Raw genomic sequence first — 21,316 nt, forward strand, 5'->3', positions numbered from 1 at the left:
ATGGGAGGCGAGGACGGCAGCACAACGTGGAGCTGCTGCAGAATGTAAACACAGCCGGGCGCGCGGCGAGCCACGTGTGTCCCCGCGCGCCACCCGTCGGGTCTGGGACCACCGGGGCTGGCCGTGGCACCCCAGGGCAGCCATTCTCAGGGATGCCTGTTTTGCATTTTGCTCCAGCCCGGCGATGGAGGTTCGTATCAACCCTCTTTTCCCGCTGCCTGCTCCGCCGACCGGGTTACCTCCCATGGGTGGGTCTCTCCGCACCCCGCCGCCTTTCCCCTGCCCTGCGGCTTCCCACCCCGAAGTCCCCGCGCGCAGAAAACGCTCGCGCCAGGCCGCACCCTCCCTTCCTGTCCTCCGGACCTGCAGTTCCGGGGCTTCTCAAGAGTAAACGTCTCTCAAGAGCGGGGCCGGGGACGGCATTCCGCCTTCCCCTTGAGAGCAGTGGCTCTCCCGGGTTGGGCCGGGAGAACTGCCGCCACCACGTGCAGGCCCCGGGCCGGCCCGCCGCGCCCCGCCCCGCTCCCGCCAGCGCGCCCTGCGGAGCCCGCGCGAGTTGCCCGCGCAGGAGGGAGCCGCCCGCCTCTGAGCTATAATAGCGGGAGGCGGGCCCGACGCGTTTCCTTCTCTTTCCCCCCTCGCTAAACAGGGCTGCCCTCGCTACCTCTATTGCCGCCCCTGTCCAGCGCGCCCCAGACTGGACATCTCCAAGTAGGACATGCCGTTGATACTGCGCCGACAGGTTTTGCGGCGGGAGCGGTGGGGCGGGGACGCCTACGGGAACAAAGACCCCCGCGGTGGAGGAGCCGAGCGCAGGCTTCCCGGAACTCGCGGCAGCTCGGGCCGGCCGTGGGCTGCCCGGGTTCGGCGCTCTGCCCTGGCCCGGCGCGAGCCGCTGGGGTAAGGCCGGAGACGAAGGCGCTCGGGCTGGCGCGGTGGCGCGGCCCGGGCGGGAGCCTTTCCCGAGATGCACCAGGAGGCGGCGGCGGCGGCCGGGACCGACCCGGGACCCCTCCCCGCGCCCCCGCCCGGGGCCCTTTGTGCCGCTCGGTCGGTGCGGCTCTGGGAGCCTAGAAATAACCGCTGCTCTTCGGGGTTTCGGGCCCGCAAGGCCAACTCTTTTTTTACGTTCCCTCTTTGGATTCTGACTCTTACGATAGGCTCGCGACGCCGGCAAAATAATTATTTTTCTCCCGCTACTAACGCCGGAGGAAATAGTAAGAGCCTTGCCTCAGGTGACATAGAAGCCGGAGAGGCCCAGAATCTTGTCAGTCTCAAGAAGCTTGATAACATTATAATGCTTATGATGGCGCTCTCGTTCCGGGAGGAGTTGCCTCCTTTTGCAGTCACTTCATAACACTCGCGGTGTGAAGCTTAGAGCTCTAACAGCATGATGATAAGAAAAGGGAGGTCTTCCAACAAATGTATGTTACCTTGACGTACGCAAAACTGGTGGCCTAAATGAGGGAATAAGGTAATCAAAATATCCTGAAAACTAGGTATGTCGAACATTTATAGGATTAATCTTGGGGTATGTATGTATTACATGCCCAGCACTGAGCTAATTACTAAATTACTTGTAAACAAGACATGTAATTAGAAATGTACTTTGGTCAGTGCCCTTGACTATGCAGTGAATACAGTGCAATCATAGTAAAGGAGAAACTAGAAGCAGTCTCAAGACTGCTTTGTCTGGAACCAACAGGGTGATTTCTGCCACATTACAAGTAGCTGGCCAATGGTTAAGTGGGACTAAAAAGGCCATGGGTTTACTCTTAGATGGACCCAGGTTCCAATCCTGCTCTGCTGCAAGTTACTGAATTCCTCTGAGCATGGGTTTCTCCAGAAAACATAGAAGACATTCATTTCAAGGCTCTTTCTAAAGATTACATTTGATAATGTTTATAGAGACCCTCTCGTGTATGTACTTGTCACAGAGCAGATGCTCAGGGCTAGCTCTTCTGTCTTTTGTCCACCCCCCTTACTAGTTTACACCCATAGAAATTGAGTTGTTTGAAAATCTGCAGTAAAACAAAGCTGAATTACAAAATTGCTGTTTCCCAGAATTTTGTTCATGTAGTCATCCTTTTGGATACTTACTTTAGACATCATTTTTTAAAAGTTAAATTTTTTTTTAATTTAAGTAATCTCTGCATCCAACATGGGGCTTGAACTCACGACCCCCCCATCCCGAAGATCAAGAGTCCCAGGCTCTTCCAACTGAGCCAGCCAGATGCCCCTAGACATCATCTTTCAATATGTTATCTTTGTTTCAGATTTTTATACGTTCCCTTTTAGTTCCCTCATTTCCCACTGATCCCAGTTTTAAAATTCACTTATTTTGCGTGATCTCAGGGTTGTGAGATCCAACACTGCGTTGTGCTCTGTGCTCAGCACAGTCTTGCTTGAGATTCTTTCTCCATCTCCCACTTGTGCTCTCTTTCTCTCAAATAAATAAATCTTTTAAAAATTCACTTACTTTGAAATGTATGATATTCTTTCATGCTTGTGATAATTTTAGAAATTTGGGCATTTTCAAAAGTATATTTTCCCCATTGTTCATGCAAAGTTAAAACACCATGTTAAATAAAGTATTGGCCTCTACCGTGCTTTTGTTTTCAGGGGGAAAATGGTGGAGAGAAAAACAATAAGATTTTTAGAGGAACAGGTTTAAAAAAAAAATTGGGCCCAGCCCACTTATTTCTTGCTTCTGTACATTTTCCTCTCCATGTGTCCTCTGTGCAATCTTCCTAAACCCCTTTTTCTGTGCTCTTCAGTTCTGCTCACTTCACAGTACAATAATTACCTATCAAAATGTCTTTTATCTCCAACTAGGCCTTGGATCTTATTTTGTTCATCTTTATATAGTCAGTACCCAGCAGTTCAGAGGCATACAAAGTAGGACCTTGGTAAATACTGAGTTGAATTATGCATAGGATATCCCATTATAGAACTTTTTTTTTTTTTTTAAGATTTTATTTATTTGACAGAGAGACAGCCAGCTAGAGAGGGAACACAAGCAGGGGGAGTGGGAGAGGAAGAAGCAGGCTCCCAGCAGCCGAGCCTGATGCAGGGCTCGATCTCAGAACCCCGGGATCACGCCCTGAGCCAAAGGCAGATGCTTAACGACTGAGCCACCCTGGCGCCCCCCATTATAGAATTTTAATTCTCTAAGGCTAGAGTGATGGATGGTAGAATTATTCACTGATTAATAATAAGGTTTTTCAAAATTCTATTTTTAGACTTTTATAAGGTTTTAGACTTATAGAAAAATTGAGAGGGTAGGACAAAGCTTCCATATATTCCTTCACCCTCCCTGACCACCTCACATAGTTTTTCTTATTATTTTTTTTTAAATATCTTATTTATTTATTCAACAGAGATAGAGACAGCCAGCGAGAGAGGGAACACAAGCAGGGGGAGTGGGAGAGGAAGAAGCAGGCTCATAGCGGAGGAGCCTGATGTGGGGCTCGATCCCACAATGCCGGGATCACGCCCTGAGCCGAAGGCAGACGCTTAACTGCTGTGCCACCCAGGCGCCCCGGTTTTTCCTATTATTGACACATTAGCGTGGTACATTTATTACTATGTAAATCAATGTCAATGCATTATTATTAACTAAAGCCCATGCTTTATTCAGATTTCATCAGTTTTTCCCTAATGTCTTCTTATTGCTGCTGGATCCAAACCCATCGCATTTAGAACTCATGTCTCCTTGAGGTTCCTCTTGGCTCTGACAGTTTCTTAGATTTTCCTTATTTTTTTATGTCCTTGACAGTTTTGAGGAGTGCTGGCCAACTATTTTGTAGGATGCTTTTTTTTTTTTTTTTTTTTAGATTTTATGTATTTATTTGAGCAGGAGTGGGCGGGAGGGCAAAGGGAGCCCAATACGGGACTCAATTCCAGGACCCAGGATCATGACCCAAGCCAAAGGCAGACACTCAACCCACTGAGCACCTAGGCACCCCTGTAGGATCCCTTTCTAGTGGAATTTGTCTTACGTTTTTCTAATGGTTAAACTGAGGTTATAGGTTTGGAGGAAGAATATCACAGAGGCAAAGTGCCATTTTCATCATATCCAGAGTACATATTATCATCATGGTTTATGACTGTTGATGTTGACCTTGATCACCTAGTAGTGTTTGCTGGGCTTTCACGTTGTAGAGTTACTTCCCCCATCCCCACCCTCAGATACTGTCCTGTTTGGACAGAAGTCACTCTGTGCAGCCCACAGGGAAGGAGTGGGGAGTTACGCCCCCTGCCTTTAAGGTAAAATATCTACATTATTTATTGGGAATTCTTCTAGATTTGTCTCTTCTCTCCCATTTATTAACTTATTCAATGATTTATTTATATCTGTATACACTCATGGATATTTATACTTTGTTTTGTTTTTACATTTTGAAGTAAAATTCAATAGTACTTTATCTTGTGGCTCAAATTGTCCTAGCCTTGGCCAGGGTATTTTTAATATTTTTTTGTCATAGAGCTGATTTGAAGTTAAGCAAAAATGAATATGGTTAAATGATAACCAGTATATCTCATATGAAGAGAGGAATAAAACATTAAACTGGTTTATTGTCCATTTAGCCAAAACACATCAACAGAAAAAAAAAACTTTTCACATTTTTAATACTGAATTGCCCATTAGACTATTCCTTTTAGTGCCTCATCAAAGACATTTTTCAGTAAACCTTTTTTTTCTTTGTGATGGTGAGTGGTGGTACAATGACTCCTGGTACAGTTCACCACTGTCTTCATTTATGCTAGGGCACTGGCAGTTTTCACCACCACTGCCATCTGCATCATCGCAGCAAATATTAACACCGTGAAAATAGTTTTGACCTTGTGGTCTCCCTGAAAGGGTCTTTGGGACCCCCAAGGTTCCCAGACCATACACTGAGAACTGCAGATTAGTTTCCAAACCAGAATGCTAGGAGTCATCTTAGTTATTCCTTTCTTCTTCTTTCTGATCCTCATAATTAGTACTTCCTGAGTGAGGTGAGGGGCTAAGCTCTACTCGGAGCTTTTCCATTGTATTAACTCCTTGCAATCCTCTATCCACACCGCGAGGCACGTGCTGTTACCGTCCTCCCCACCTCACAGATGAGACACAGTGTAATTTGCCCAGGACCCATGGTGGAGTCTGACTCCAGCTCTCCTGCTCTGTGCGGCCTCCAGTTACCACCAGGTCATTTCCAAATTAATCCAGTTTTTTCCTTCGCCTTAGTTCAGTACGACTCCAATCTCTCCTCGGTGCAGTGAGCTCCTAACTGGTTCTCCTGACGTGTGTTGCCCCGTCTATCTGCCTTGCAATGTCTTGCCAAAGCTCTCTTTCCTTCTTTTCTTTTTTTTTTTTTTTAAGATTTTATTTATTTGAGAGAGAGAGCGAGAGAGAGCATGAGCAGAGGGAGAGGCAGAGGGAGAAGGAGAGGCAGACACGCTGCTGAGCGGGGAGCCTGATACAGGGCTGGATCCCAGGATCCTGGGATCATGGCCTGAGCCGAAGGCAGACGCTTAACCCACTGAGCCCTCCAGGGGCCCCCAAAGCTCTTTCTCAAGCACGGATTTGCCCACCCTGTTATCGATTGCCTTGGGGTAAAGGCCGGAGCCCTTAACTTAACACACAAAGCCTTTTGCACCTGGGAGATCCAGCTGCAGAGCTGTTCTACACACGCCTTGCCCTTCTCATTTGGACCTTTGTACCTGCACCTCTCATTCTCCCCCTCCACTGCCTTCCCTCAACTAATTCCCACAGATCCGTTACTACTCAGACACCACCTCTTCCAGAAAGCTGTACAGCTCTGAGGCGGGGCTCTTCACACTCCTTTCTTCCCACTTCCTCCTTTTCCCCCATGCCAGCCTCTACCTCTGGGGGCAGGAACTGCCTCTTTCATACCTGACACCCACCTGCCTGGCCTGGGGCCTGACCAACCACAGTGCCCGTTGTGGAACGAATGCAGGGGGCGGCAGAAGTGTGCCCATCCAGTAGGCCCTCCTAAACCAGACTCCAGGGACCACTCCCTTTGTGGCCGGCCTGTTGGAGGACTCAGTAGGGTCATGGCTGAGTGCTGCCCTCTAGAGGCAGAGCTGTTTCTGGCATCTGGGATTCCAGAAGCACCTGGGAGTCTAGGCAGAGAGAGCCTGGCTCTGTGGGAGCTGTCTTTGGCCACCCTAGGGGGCTAGGGGGTGCACTTGAGAAGGAAAGCATCTTAACATGTGGGAGCTAGAGCCCCTTAGAGGGGGCCGGTCCAGCTCCTGCAGGGTTTGTCGTACTCCATGGTGCAGAGAAAGAACAGTGATAAACAGGGCAGTGTTGCAAATCCAGAAGCTCCAGGAAGAGGATGAAGTTGGCAGGTAGATGCAGGGTTGATCAGCCTGCCCTGGGCCAGGCACCGTCCTTGTTAACTGCATAACTACCATTAAGCAATAGAGAAAAGAAAAAAGTAATATGATAGAGGGGACTATTAAGCTGTAAGGGGTGGGGAGTGATCTGGGAAGGACTCCTAGAGGTGGTGACATTTTGTCTATTTCATTCATTAATTCAACAAACACTAGGACATAGTATGAAGCAAACAAGAATTCCTGCCTCCTTGGAGCTTAATTCTAGTCAAGGGGTATAGAAAACAAACAAACATGTCAGATAATAAGAAAAATAAAAGCGGTATAATGTGCTGTGAGGTGCTATATTAGACAGATGTTCAGGGAATACTAATTAGTGTGACATTTGATCCGAGAACTGTGAAGTGAGAGAACAAGCCAGGCAGATAAGGAGGAAGAACATTCCAGGCAGGGGAACAGGAAGTCCCGAGGACCTTGGCTTATTTAATGGACTACAAGGAAGTCAGTACGGCTGGAATGTGGTGAGGGTGGGAGGAGAGGCAGCAGGAGGGAGCGTTTAAAAATGACCCGTGGGACTGCGGTGTGGAAAACAGACCCCACAGGGAGCCCAGTCATAGACTAGAGTGATCCAGGTGAGGGGCGATGGCGACTTGGAACAGGCTCGGGTGGTAGGGCTGATGAAAGCTGTTTGCTTCCAGAATGTGTGTTGAAGGTAGAGCTGAAAGGCTGTGCTGACGGAGTCGATGTACGGGACCGAGACAACGCACAGGTGAATAACTGTCGAATGGCATTTATTGGAACTGGGAAGGTGAAGGGAGGAGTGGCTTTAGGGCAGAATGAAATCAAGAGTGGGTTTTGGACAGATTAAATGTTAAAATCTTTCCCTACATTTTATTACGAAAATTTTAAAGATTTATTTATTTATTTTAGGGAGAGAGCCAGAGAGATCTTGGGGGGAGGGGGAGAGAGGGAGGGAGAGAAAATCTTAAGCGGATTCTACACTGAGTGACACAGGGCTGTATCTCACGACCCTGAGGTCATGACCTGAGCTGAAACCAAGAGTCGGATGCCCCACTGACTGCACCACCCAGGCGCCCCTAGTATGAAAACTTCAAATGCCCATTAAAGTTGAAAGAATTTATAATGAATACCCATATACCCAGCACCTAAATTCCACCAACATTTTGCTATGCCTACTAATCATAGTTCTCTCCATCTATCCACCCTCTATCCACCCACTATTCCGTCTTATCTTTGGGTGCATTTCCAACAAAACTAGAGATACCAGTGTATTTCCCCCTGAATACTTCAGCGTGCCTAGCATTAACAGAGTTCAATATTTGTTTAGGGGTTTTTTTAGAGCTAAAACATACTTAAAATGAAAAGTACAAGCACTACATATATATTCTTAACGGACACACTTTCACAACCCAAACTCCTGTCGAGTTATAAACATCACCATCACCCCTGGAAAGCTCCCTTTCCCTGGCAATCCCCCCATTCCACCTTCCACCGTCAGGAAGCCACTGTTCTGAGTTTTTCCACCATAGACTGGTTTTACTAGTTCGAAGCTAGAACTTCATATTATATATGTGTGTACGGTGTATACACACAGACACATGGAACCACAGTGGCGTCTGCACTCAACACGTTTTTGACTCTCATCCATGCTGCTGCATATGCCCGTCCTTTGTTCCTTTTTATGGCTTAGTATTGCACTGTGTACCCCAGTTTATTTTTTAGGTTGTGGCTATTTTAAGTCAAGGAGCTTTGGACCTTTCTTGTATGTGAACATTCCTGCTGTGAACACTTGTGGACAAACATATTCATTCAAACATATACCTAAGAGTAGAATTTCTGGGTCATAGAGTAGGAATAGGTTTCAGTTTTATTGAAAAAACAACCACCACCAACTTGTTGGGATGAGCACCGGGTGTTGTAAGTGATGAATCACTAAATTCTACACCTGAAACCACTATTACACTGTATGTTCACTAACTGGAATTCGAATAAAAACTTGAAAACTGAAAAAAACCCAACAAACCTGTCAGGCCTTTTTTCAAAGGTCCATCAACAAGGGGATGGGTAAATACACGGTGGGGTCACATTGTGGGGTGCTGCGCTGTGGTTAAAATGAGGTAGAGCCACGTGTATCACATGGATGCTTCTCAAAAATATAATATTTGGGGGAAAAGCAAATTGTAGATGGAAACATTCAGTATGATACCATTTATATAAAGTTGGAAAGCATGTGAAACAAGTATTACATATAGTTATTGATACATACTTAGTAATGGCATAAAAGCAGGTTTTGTGAAAGTCATCGATTTCAGGGTAGTGGTATCTTGGCAGGGGCAGAGGACGAATGGGATCAGAGGGGTCTGTGATAGGCTTCACCTGTATCATTAAAGTTGTATTTCCTTAAAATCTTCTGAAGCAAACACGGTAAAAATGTTAAGATTTTATAAAGCTGAGTGATGAATACACGTTCGTTTTACTCATCTTTATGCTTTCTGTTTGTCTGATTTCTGACTTGTGTCTAAGGAGCTTCTCCTGAAGCATTTATCTCCTTCACATTTACTCCTTGGCCCCAGGCCTCTACTTCTGAAGGTAGTTGAGACTGGGCAGAGTCGGGGTTCAGGGAACAGAGCTGCTCACCCGCTCCCGAGCCCCCTCTCGGGTGGGGCGGCCACAGTGCAGGAGAAGCTCCCGGAGGCCCCGGGGAGGGGGGGGGGGGACCTGGCCGGTAGAGCCCCTCGGACCTGGGAGGCTACTACCACCTACGACTTCCAGCCCTTCTTTCCCACCTGCTTCCTAAATTTAGGCCTGTGATCTGGGCCCAGCTCTGCATCCAGTCCCGGGTCCAAACCCTACTTAAAATTGAGCCATATTTTAAAGTATTTGCTTTGTTCCACTGTTCAGGGCTTTTTCTTCAGGGGCTCTAACTTTACATGTGTGCGATTTCCTTTGCCTGCCTGTCTTCCCTATCATGCCTTCTCTAATGATTTTTATTTATTTCCACTTTATCTTCTTCACCTTTCTTCTCTGTTTTCCACAGCATCCTCTAGAGTGGTGCCTCTTCTCGCTTGTGTTTCTTGCATTTGGTTTCTGAAACACTGTTGTGTTTTTCTTACCCTTATTTTCTACTCTCCCAGTTCCTGTTTCACGTCTTCCTGTTGTCTGTGGCCTCCTGCCGCCTGGCCATCCTTTCCTGGACTGATTTCTGCCCCGTCAGCCTCTTGCGTAGTTGCCATTGCCTGGTTACATTTTTTAAATGTTATAATAGAATGTTGATTAAATTTTTCTTCTGCTCTGTGGCAACGGTTTTCTGATGAGTCTTCACAGTCTGCAGGGAAGTTCTGCTCCTTTTCAGATTTTTTTTTTTTCTGGCAGTGCCTTTGTACGGATGTTTTTCTTATGGTGCCTCTGATTGGATGTTGAGTCACAACTTTTTATCATTTATTTTTGCAGGAGTTGGATTTTTCAAAACCAGCGGTTTGCAAGAGAATCCTGACCGGACTGGGGAAGCTTGGCTCCTTTCTCGGCTCGAGGGCTCCCTCCTCTGTTACTACAGGGATGTATGCTTTCTTTACCATACGGCTCCTTGCCTGAATTTAGGAGCCCAGCCTGGCTCCAGAAGGCTCCCACCACCAGTAGGAAGCTTCCCTGGTTCCTTCTCCTGACAGAGCCACGGGCTCCGAGGGTCCTGCCCTTCCTGCCAGCGCGCTCCTCGCTCTTTCTTCACCTGCCCCCATGAGCCCTCCAGGCACTTGAGTGATTTCTTTCTTCCTCTTCCTAGTCCTCTGAGGCTTCTCCTGCGGGGGCTGAATTTTCGCTGGGGATTGCTGGGACCTGCACCCCCAGACTCCCGGGCAGTTTCTGGTCTCCCCTGGGGCGGCTGGCAAACCGCATGCTGGAGTTCACTGCTGGTGCAGGGGTGACGCCACATACAATATGAAGTTTCTGACCTCTCTCACTTCCTCGTTTCACTGAAGATGGAAGTTGGTAGTGGTCTCAAACCTTCATTCTCGTGGCTCTGAAGGATTTTCTGGAGAACTGGGAAGATTCTGCACAAAGCTGTCAGCGTGCTCTGCTCAGGCGGCTCTGGAGTCCTTCGTCGGCCTTCAAAGCCCCCCACAGTCTGGTTTTCCTTCCAGCTCTTAAGTGTGACCATGGCTCCAGCCAGACTGGGCTGCTCACCATCCAGGAACTCGGTGTGCAAATTTCTTTCTCTGTGTTCCTGCTTTTTCCATGACTGTAATGTTCCCTTCAGGGGCCTCTTTATGGTAGCTGTTGTTTTGGGTGACTCAGCCCGCAGGCATGCCTCCCTCTCCTTTTCTGCTGTGTCAGAACCTACCCATCATCCGCCAACAAGGATAGGTGCGCGAATCATGGTGCCCTTCGGTGGGCGACAGCGACTGTTTCAGGCAAAGCCAAATGGTCCAAGCAGGGCCAGAGTCCCTCCCTGAATATTCCTTCCCTGAGAGCTAGCTAAGAAGCCTGCCTCTTGCTCCGAGGTCACCGTATCAATGTTCATCTGGAGGAACACCCCATCTGCAACATGAAAAGCTATGGTGACGCAGAGAGAGAGGGTTTCCTTAAGTCCTGGATCCACCCTGAGCTTCCTAAGAGCGTGAGCCAGTCTATTACAGTTTAGCTTAAGAAACTGAGTCAGTTTTGCCAGGTGCAACCGAAAGCACCTTCGTCTCCTGTCATCCTGGTACTTGTACCTGTTGTAACACACAACACACTGTATGGTCCCTGTCGTTGCCTGGTTATTGTATCGGTCTGTATCCCCCACTGAAAGCCCTTTACTGCAGGACCCACGCCTGTTCACCGTGGGGTGCCCAGTGCCTGGATGGTGCCTGGCCAGCACTGGGCAATGAATATTCATTTGAAACATCTGCCTTTCCTAATTCCTCCCATCAGTCAAGGTCTTAGAGTCCAAGGCCTTCACGGAGCCTTCCACATCAAGTGAGAGAATCCAGGTAAAGCGTCCAGCGCTGTGTGCAGCACAAAACAGACTGTGAGCAGAGCCCCAGCCTTCGTGCCCCGACTTCCTCAACTCAGACGCGAGGTCTCCCTCCTTGCAGCTCCTTTATCTCATTTAATCCAGTGGCATCTACCTGTACTGTCTTATATCGGACTTATTTGCATTTCTCTTGTAAGTTTCCAGGTATTGTAGATGCCGGGAAGCAAGGAGCTAGCACGTGCAGTTGTGGAAAACCCCGCGGGATGCACATTGGTCAGGCCTTTCGAGCTTACAGGGAAGCTGGCGGCCTGTGATGCTTTCCGGGGGTCGTCATGTTAAGTGAGTCGTGGAGTGGATCCGGAGGAACCTGTAAAAAGGGGAAGCTGAATCCTACTTTTGCAGATGTAGGAATGAATGCTGTTTGAAAATCTATTGAAGCCATGACGGCTGACCATGGCTGGAGAAGGGCTGGGATGACCTCCCCCCTCCCCAAACGTCTCTCTCCTTGGTAAAGACTCTAACCTTGTCCAGGCTCTGAGGACTTGGAATTAGAAATGAGGCGTGAGGAGTCACAGTTTACAATGCCCTTGGCTCTGGTGAGGGGAAGCTGAGTGTTGCCAAGAGGTCAGAAGCTCCGGGTCCAGGCCTAGGTTTTCGACCTCTCGCAACCGGCCTCATACCTTCCTTTGTATCTTCCACGTAGGATTCGTATCGTCCAACTGATTCAATCTTCTTTTTTTTTTTTTTTTAAAGATTTTATTTATTTATGTGACAGAGAGACAGCCAGCGAGAGAGGGAACACAGCAGGGGAGTGGGAGAGGAAGAAGCAGGCTCATAGCGGAGGAGCCTGATGTGGGGCTCGATCCCAGAACGCCGGGATAACGCCCTGAGCCGAAGGCAGACGCTTAACAACTGCGCTACCCAGGCACCCCCTGATTCAATCTTCTGATAGAATGTAAGTTCCGAAAGGCCAGGGACTTGGTCTGCGTTGCGTGGTGTTCAGTCTCCTAATACCTGAAACTGCGCCTGGTCGCCAGGGAGGCTTAAGAGGAGCTCGGTACACATGGCTTGACTCCATCTCCCTACTGGACATACATACTGGATGCAGCTTATTTACCTTCGACGTGCCTTGCTAAAATACTTATGTGCCCAGATTCCCTGATCTGATCCAGATAGAAGAACTTTCAAGTCCAAGTCCCATGAGGTCAGTCACTTCCAGTATCTTATTCGGATCTTATTCACTAAGGAACTCTAGTGCCCCAAACATTCGGTCAGTATTTATGGAATCGATGATTGAAGTATTTGGTGAGTGAAGTTTAAATTGAGCAAAGAAATGGAAGTGAGTGGCTTAGATTTCGTAAGAATACTATACTACGTTTGTTTTAACACTGGTAGAGTTTATAAATGCTCTCACAAATACCCCTCTCTTGAGTCTTGCACCAACCCTACAAGGTCTATTTGGTAAGCTTTATAGATGAGGGAAAAGGCTCACAGGAATCAAAGGGCTTGTCTAAGATTACATAGATTGCAGGTTGGAACTTGAACCCAAGATTTGATTCCAAGTTTCATGATCATTCTCCTTTTTCACAGATACCAATAGAAGGTGAGACAAAAGTAATAGAAAACAATCAACATTTTATCATTTGAACTGTAGGATCTTGGAGTTGGAGGTAGCCTTGTACATCAAAAATCTCAAACCCCTCCCTCATTTTTCAAACTAGGAAAGTAAGATTTGGAGAGGTGGTGTGATGGATCTCAAGGCACATCTCCAGCCGAAGGAGTAATTACACTGAAGCTGGCTCCTCCACTTCCTGCCTCTGCTTTGTCCTCAGGTTTCACTCTCACCCGGAGACCGTGGACTGAACTTGCAGGAGACCAAGCTGCCCTCTGCTTTCCTGCAGCCGAGCCCCTGGGAACCCAGCCCCCCAGAAGCCTCCAGCTCTGACAGGAGCGTGGCCCCAACTGAAAGAAACTTGGTTTTTTTCTCTCTCCCTCTTTCTGTCATTTCTTTTTCTTTCTTCCTTATTTACCTTGCAGGTGAGGGGTGAGAGTTGTGGAAGAGGCATCCAGCCAAGGTTGCCTGCTCCCGCCCCTGTAAGATCTGGTTTTGATAAAGGTTGTGGAGTTTGAAAGTAAGAGTAAGCTCATTTCACTCTCCATTTATTTAGTGTTTTTGAACTGTTCACAACTCAGAACCTAGTTTTGTTTTTCTTCCTTTCTCTGATGCCTCCTGGTATAGACCCTGCCTGCTAACTGAGGGTTCATGTTGCACGGAATCTTGCCTCCATCCAGTAGGAATGACTCTACCAGGCCTTAGAGAAAATCATTCCATTCACTGGCCTTGCACGTCACTCTGTCTTTGAGTTGAGCCTGACGAACCAGAGCACAGACCCCAATCTTACCAGTAATCAGAGAAATGCAAGGACGTGCATTTTTCAACCATCCAAGAGACAAAAAAAAAAAAAAAAAAGGAAAGAAAGAAAAGAAAGAGAGAGAGAGATTGCTAATCTTTTGTGCTGGCAAGAGGATGAGAAAATGAGCCCTCATACATTGCTGTTGTAAATATGAATTACTGTTACTTCTTGGGAATGTAGCCTACTATTATTAAAATGAAAACTACAGCGATGACATTAAGTAATGTTATTCTTGTTCCTTCATCCTGTGGAAATCAAGGTTCCAGTTTGTAAAGTCACATGTTCAGGAAAGTTTACCACAAGTCTATTTGTAATTACAGAAGCCTAAAAACAATTTGAATTTCTGTCAGGAAGTGTTGAATAAATTGTGGTTTGTCTGTAGTACAGAACATATCATGCAGTTATTTTTTCAGAACTGAGTTAGGCTTACATGTGTGGACTGAGAAAGCTCTGAATGTTATCATGTGAGTATAATAGTAAACGTTATAGATTAACATTAATGAAATGATCTTACAGTCTGGGGTTAATAAAGAAATCTTTATATGTGTGTCTATGTGATTACATGACTATGGAGAAAGAAGGGGCAGGATACCATCTCAGCTAGTAAAATTTGTAATCTTGAGGTTAGAATTGAGATGGGGACGGAGACATTAACACATTTCTGTTATTGGACTTGTTACAACAAGCATGCATTGATATTGTGATTTTTTTAATAAAGTGAAAAAAATTCAGAGAATGGGTTTGAGAAATAGACAGATGGGTTATAATCTAGTTTCTGTCGCTTACTAGTTGTGAGAGGTTTGGTTAATTACCTAACCTCAGTCCTCATCTGTAAAAGGGGATAATATCTACGTCACTGTGTTCGATTAAAGAAGTATACAAAGCATGTCTTCCACTGTAATCCTTCTTTTTCTTTTTCCTTCTACACAAGCGATCTGCAGAATATTAAAACATAGCAAAACGTGTTGGCAATGCTACCAGTTTGTGATAACCGGTATGTTAGCCCAATGTTCTCAACTTGACATTGGTCTACCAAAGATGTGGACTAGTGTCTCTCTGGGAAAAAATATCTGGGTGATAATCTCTAGTTCCCTCCTTAATCCTTATACAGACAAAGTAAGAATGATTCACAATTGCGCCTTGGCCCTCTGGGCGTTATTGACCCAGGACCTCAGTCAGTGACCCAGCTGAGAAGTCGGAGAGCCGAAGAGAGCCTCTGAGTAGCCGAAACAGCTGTTCTAAAGTTCCAGCTCTTACTGGATCATTCTTATTTTAGACGACCCAAAGCAGCTTTTCCAGCCCTGGCACATGAGTGAGGACGTTACAACAGGCCGCACCCTGACAGCAGCCGCGGAGGGCGGGGGGGGGGGGGGGGGGGGGGGAGCTGGTCCGAGCCCAGGGCTGCATGGAAGATGCAAGGACTCAGCGAGCTGGACGGCCTGGAGCCAGGCCCTGTTTTCATAGTGAATAAGTCATCTTCATAACGGCAATGCTGAATTATTAGGGAGAAATTAATTCATTCTTTACATAATATTTTAAAAATTATTTACTCAAGTAATCTCTACACCCAACATGTGGCTCGAACTCATGACCCTGAGATCGCAAATCACATGCTCTTCCAAGTGAGCCAGCCCGGCGTCCCTCATGCTTCATGTAATCTTAAAAATGCCCCTAATCGGAGTATAATGCAGTCTAGAAGTATTACTAGCAGAGAGGATCAAACTTTTTCAGTTTTGCTGCTTAAAAAGTACAAGTATTGGTTTCATATTAGTGCCAGAATATAACAGAGGTCTTTATCCAATGAGGGAAATATAGAAATCTGCATAGCCAAGAGTGACAGGTATTAGAAATTGTTCAGGGGCGCCTGGGTGGCGCAGTCGTTAAGCGTCTGCCTTCGGCTCAGGGCGTGATCCCGGCGTTCTGGGATCAAGCCCCACATTAGGCTTCTCTGCTGGGAGCCTGCTTCTTCCTCTCCCACTCCCCCTGCTGTGTTCCCTCTCTCGCTGGCTGTCTCTCTCTGTTAAATAAATTAAAAAAAAATTGTTCAAAAAGGATATTAACCTGGAACAATGGAATGATTTCCTACAAGTGTGTTATTTGCCTTTTTGCTAAAATAAGGTCTACAATCTATACTCGAAAATCCTTGGGGCCTGGGGAATTTTGGAACTCAGAATTTTTCAGATTTCTTGAAAGGTAGTATGGATATAACGCTGTATGCTATGGAACGGCTCTAGCAGGGTCTAAGGCAGCAAATCAGAATCGAACATACTAATACTTCTACAGTGAAACAGTCATTAGGACAAATAGTGTGTCCTCTAATACTTTCTAAGAAAACATTTTGTAAATCTTTAAATACATGCAGGTTCAAATTCAGCTAAATATGCCCGTGCGTATGCAAACCACGATCATCTACCGGCTCTGGCTGCCTGAGGAGGAGGAGGGCATCAGAGGAGAGGAGCCTCAGTGCCTCACCGGAAGCAGGCTGGAGGTGGCCCCGTGACCGCAGGAGATGGGTTAAGGGAAGCATTCTAATAGGGGCCTCTTTAAGGACTTCTCATGCCCAATGGTTCATTAATTTAGGTTTCCAACTAAGCAGTTCCTCTTTAAGTACCAAAACCACCATAAACTCACGTACATTGATAAATGTGCGTGGTTCAAGGCCAGCTGTTGACTCCTCACATATTTGCACCATATCATGTAGGTTTTTTCCACCTGTTTACAATTTCATCTTCATCAGCACTATTATCCTCATGGTTATCTATATTTAAAACCACTTCACACACCCATTTGGTTAGCTACTCTAAAAAAGAACAAGTGTTGGCAAGATGGAGAAATGGGAGCCCTTGTGCACTGTTGGTGGGAATGTAAAAATGGCGCAGTCACTGTGGAGAACAGTAAGGCGTTTCTTCAAGAACATAGAATTATCATATAATCAGCAATTCCATACAGTGAGACTTCCGGACACTCAAAAGAATTGGAAGCAGGGTCTCATATATAATGTGTACCCATTTTCATAACAGCATTATTCACAATAGCTAAAATATAGAAGCAACCCAAGTGTCCATTGACTGACGAATGGATAAGCAAAATGTAGGAAAGCATACAATGGAATTTTTCTTTTTAAGATTTTAAGTAATCTCCACACCCAACGTGGGGCTTGAACTCACAACTCAGAGATCAAGAGTCACACACTCCCCCTCTACCGATGGACCCAGCCTGGCGCCCCATACAATGGAATATTATATAGCCTTAAAAAAGAAGGAAGTCCTGCATTACGCCACAACATGGATGAACCTTGGGGGTCCCAATGCAAAGTGAAATAGGCCAGGCACAATAAAGACAAATATTGTATGACTCCATTCCTATAAGATGCTTCAAGTAGTCAAAAATCATAAAGACAGAAGTTGTAATGGTGGTTGCCAGGGACTTGGGAGGTGGGGAGGAAGACTAGGGAGTTGTTGATAGGTATAGAGTTCCCATTTTACAAGATGAGAGGAGTAATGGGGATGGTTAGCAGCAATGGTTGCACAACAGTGTGAGTGTACTTAATACCACTAACTGTGCACTTAAAAATGGTTAAAATGGTAAATTTTATGTGTATTTTACCACAATTAAAAAATGTGTACATACAAAAATCTTAAAAAACAACACTCAAGCAATGTTCTCACTCAAGACATGCACAATTGAAAGGTCAGTGTTGATGTGGAACATTTCTTTGGTGTCAGCTTTATATTCTGGTTGACAAACTTTGGGCAAAATTTCTCTTCTCATTAGTAATATGAAATCCTTCGAAGCCTTCATAGATTGGGTTTCAAACATCACTGTAACCTAAAGTCCACACCAAGCATTTTTAAAAATAAATTTCTAATTTCAAAGTAATCTTAGATTTACAGATGGGTTGCAAAAATAGTAGAGTTTCCGTGAGTTCTGCACCCATCTCCCACTAACATTAAATAACCATGGCATGTTTGTCAAAACTAAGAAATTCGTAGTCGTCTAGTACTGTTAACTAACGTCCAACGTTTTATCAGATTTCACCAGTTTCCCCACTAATAGCCTTTTTCTTTTTCTGTTCTAGGATCCAATCCAGGACACTTCACTGCATTTAATCATCATGTCTCCTGAGCCCCCTCTAGTTTGTGGTACTTTCATCAGTCTTCCCTTGCTTTCCACAACCTTGAAACTTTTGATGAATACTGGTCACGTATTTTGTAAAATGTCCCTCAATTTGAGTCTAATTTTTCTCATAATCAACGTGTGGTTATGCATCATATCAAAGCCAAGCATTTTTTTAAAGATTTTATTTATTTGACAGAAAGAAACAGTGAGAGAGGGAACACAAGTATGGGGACAAGCAGGCTTCCCGCTGTGCAGGAAGCCTGATGTGGGGCTCGATCCCAGGACCCTGGGATCGGGATCAGGACCTGAGCCGAAGACAGACGCTTATGACTGAGCCACCCAGGCGCCCTGCATTTCTTTCTTTTTTTTTTTTTTTAAGATTTTATTTGTAAGTAATCTCTACACCCAACTTGGGGCTCAAACTCATGACCCTGAGATCAAGAGTCACAGGCTCTACCGAGGGAGCCCCTAGGCACCCCACCCATGCTTTGTTTGCAGAGAAAAGCCCGGGGAGCCGCTATATACCTTTGACTCCCTTGCCGGTTGCTCTATCCAGTTCACCACTCACTGCCCCGTGTTGTTGAGCTTCTCAGGGGTGTCGCTCCAGGAAAGAGCGTTTCATCAGCACTGTCAGTGTGCTCAAATGTTTTCATCACATATGATTTTACCAGATTCATCCATTTCTGATGCTTGCTGATCCTCAGAAGCTCCTCCCGCCTGACGTGCAGGCCGTCTTCTGCAACGATGCTTGCTGAGCTGCGGAGCCAACCTGACGAAGGCTCGGACACATCTTCCAGGTTCAGTTCTTCATGGTAGATTCTAGCCTGTTCTAGTTATAGTCACTTCTTGTTGAATCCACTCAGCCAACATGTGGTCAAGAGCTTACATTTTGGGGGGCGGCTGGCTGGCTCAGTCAGTAGAGCCTGTGACTCTTGATCTCAGGGTCGTGAGTTCGAGCCCCACGTTGGGGGTAGAGATTACTCTAAAAAGTTTTTTAAAGATTTTATTTATTTTTCAGAGAGAGAGAGAGCACAAGCAGGGGGAGCGGCAGGTAGAAGGAGAAGCAGGCTCCCTGCTCAGCAGGGAGCCCGATGCTGGACCGGAGCTCAGGACCCTGGGATCCTGACCTGAGCCGAAGGCAGATGCTTAACTGACTGAGCCACCCAGATGTCCCTAGATTACTTAAAAAAAATTTTAAAGTCTTTAATTTTTGTCTTATGCAATGTTTTCTTGTTTTTACTAATTCTTGTTCATCATCACTATAAAACTTACACAACTTCTGTTTCTTGTAATGATTCTACTTCATAATCTTTAATAAAATACCTCACAAATGCTCCAGGATTGAGCTTCTGTAATGACTTCACTCTCTTGGCTATATTGTTAATGAGAGATGCTTCTTTTCTTCTATCTTCTCACTATTACCAGGAGGGTATCTTTGACTCTGGTTTTCATGGTTTCAAAAGAACAAAAAAAAAGCAACAAAATACCAGCACTCGGCAGATATTTTGAGAGGGATGTTGTAACAGCGGAGTCTTTGGTCAGTTCAAGCCCGTTTTGCCGCAAAATAAGTTTTGGTTTTAAGGGCTTTTCAGATCAGAATGGTAGATAAGGAATTGTGGACCTAATTTTTTGGTAGAGAATTTTTTATGCAGTGGAAGAAATATCAGTTTCCTGCTGTATGAAGAAATGCTTCCTGGGCACCTACAACAGGAACTCTTCTCCCCCTATCTTTTTTTTTTTTAAACCAGAGACCCCTTTAGTCTTGGAACAACATGTGTCTAATGACCAAACATATCGAATGCCTGGATAACCAGCCTCATCACACTGAAATGATGTCATTTGTAGAAAGAAACATTTGGACTGGCACTGCAATCCAGGTTATACATAAAACTTATTGGCTTTATAACATGGTTTAAATACATAGTGAAAATAGCACAGATGACTTCTACTAGTTTTACCAGAAGTCCAAGGGTATTACGCTGCAAACTTCCACATAGGTCTCAGGCTCCGCACCCAGAATCAATGTATGGCACTTAGAAGTACAAAAGTGAGTAACCTGTGGGCTCACACATACAGACGTGAGCCATAGGTGTCCATGGTTCGGGACTTAAAATTTAGCAGGAGACCTGAACAGAACACAGATCATGTCATCAGAAGGCAAAAACCACGGAGAAGTAAAAGGTGGACTTCAGAGCCACGAGTGATGAAGAGTCTGCCCAGAAGAATTAGGGAAGGAACAGGAAGGCTTATCAGACGTGATGCCTGTACGAGACCTTGTAGGATGAGAGGGATGTGAGCGGGTGGGAGAGACGCCTGGGGATCCCCCTCCCCCGACACCTGTGCTCTCCCTCTGGGTCAGTCAGTAACAGATCTCCTAATTCAGCTGCAAGAAAGACGAGGTTTCCCCTTCTCCCTCGAGGCTAGGAGAGGCCGCTGACTGCACTCTGGTTAGCGGAATGTAAGCAGAAATGGGGTATACAACTGAGGCAGTGAGGCATAAAAGTGTGCCCCGTTTGGAGGTCACGGAGTAGCTGAGGGAAGTAGCAGGATGGTATAGAAAAGAGAAGAAATAAAGCCTCGTGCAATTTCTTTGAGCCTGATGCAATACTTTTCTCTCTGTTGTTTCTCAATAGCAATTCACCGCGGCATCTGAGGTGGCCCCTAACACGACAAACAACACAGAGGCGAGCCAGACCCTTGTCCCGTGGGATCAGTACCACCCAACAACAAGAGACTTCCTTAATAGAGCCATTGTCCACCAGTCCACCCGTCGGAGGGGAAAGGCCAGCGCCCTGCCTCCTAAACGGCCCGGTCCCTTTTATATCCCAGCTGTCACCCTGTCAGCCACTTACGTTTATGGAGTATTTACACTGAAAGGAATTACTACCGAGTAGGCCCAATTTCAGTTTACTCTACCGATTGAAAAACAAAGACAGCCACAGGGAATAAATGCAGAAGACCGATCTCTGGACAGTGTGGAATCGACTTCTAAGTTCCTATAGCAAAAATTAGCCCCTCTACAATAATCTAAGGACTGCAGCCCTCCAGTTTCTACCCACGCCAGAGTCGCCTCGTGTGAGGGTGCTGGAGGCGCTTTCTAACGTCTTGGCATTGGCCCTACATCTTCCGGGCACTCTGACACACTTCCTGGAGTTCCAACTACAACACAGACACGGCTGTGGGATACAACCAGAACCCACATCTCCCGGCGGCCAGACTAGAACGGTTTCCTCCAATATAACAGCAGACAGGGCGCCCGTGTGGCTGCGTCGGTGAAGCGTCTGCCTTCGGCTCAGGTCATGATCCCCGGGTCCTGGGATCGAGCCCTGGGTCAGGCTCTCTGCTTAGAGGGGAGTGTGCTTCTCCCTCTGCCCCTCGCCCCACTTGTGTTCTCTCTCTCTCTCAAATAAATAAATAAGATCTTTAAACAGCAGCAACAACAGAGAGAAGTAGAAATAAACCCTGTCAA

At 46.2% G+C, this 21,316-nt stretch overlaps 1 long non-coding RNA gene across 1 annotated transcript; it reads left to right on the forward strand.

The window, feature by feature from the left end:
* Window positions 1-18: 18 nt before the first annotated feature.
* LOC130542889 (uncharacterized) lies at window positions 19-14,618 on the forward strand. The gene is made up of 2 exons (XR_008957761.1): window positions 19-190; window positions 9,814-14,618. It is a non-coding gene; the product is annotated as an uncharacterized LOC130542889 (long non-coding RNA).
* The last annotated feature ends 6,698 nt before the right edge of the window (window positions 14,619-21,316 follow it).

The sequence above is a fragment of the Ursus arctos genome, unplaced genomic scaffold (assembly GCF_023065955.2).
Source record: "Ursus arctos isolate Adak ecotype North America unplaced genomic scaffold, UrsArc2.0 scaffold_6, whole genome shotgun sequence".
Classification (NCBI taxonomy): Eukaryota; Metazoa; Chordata; class Mammalia; order Carnivora; family Ursidae; genus Ursus; species Ursus arctos.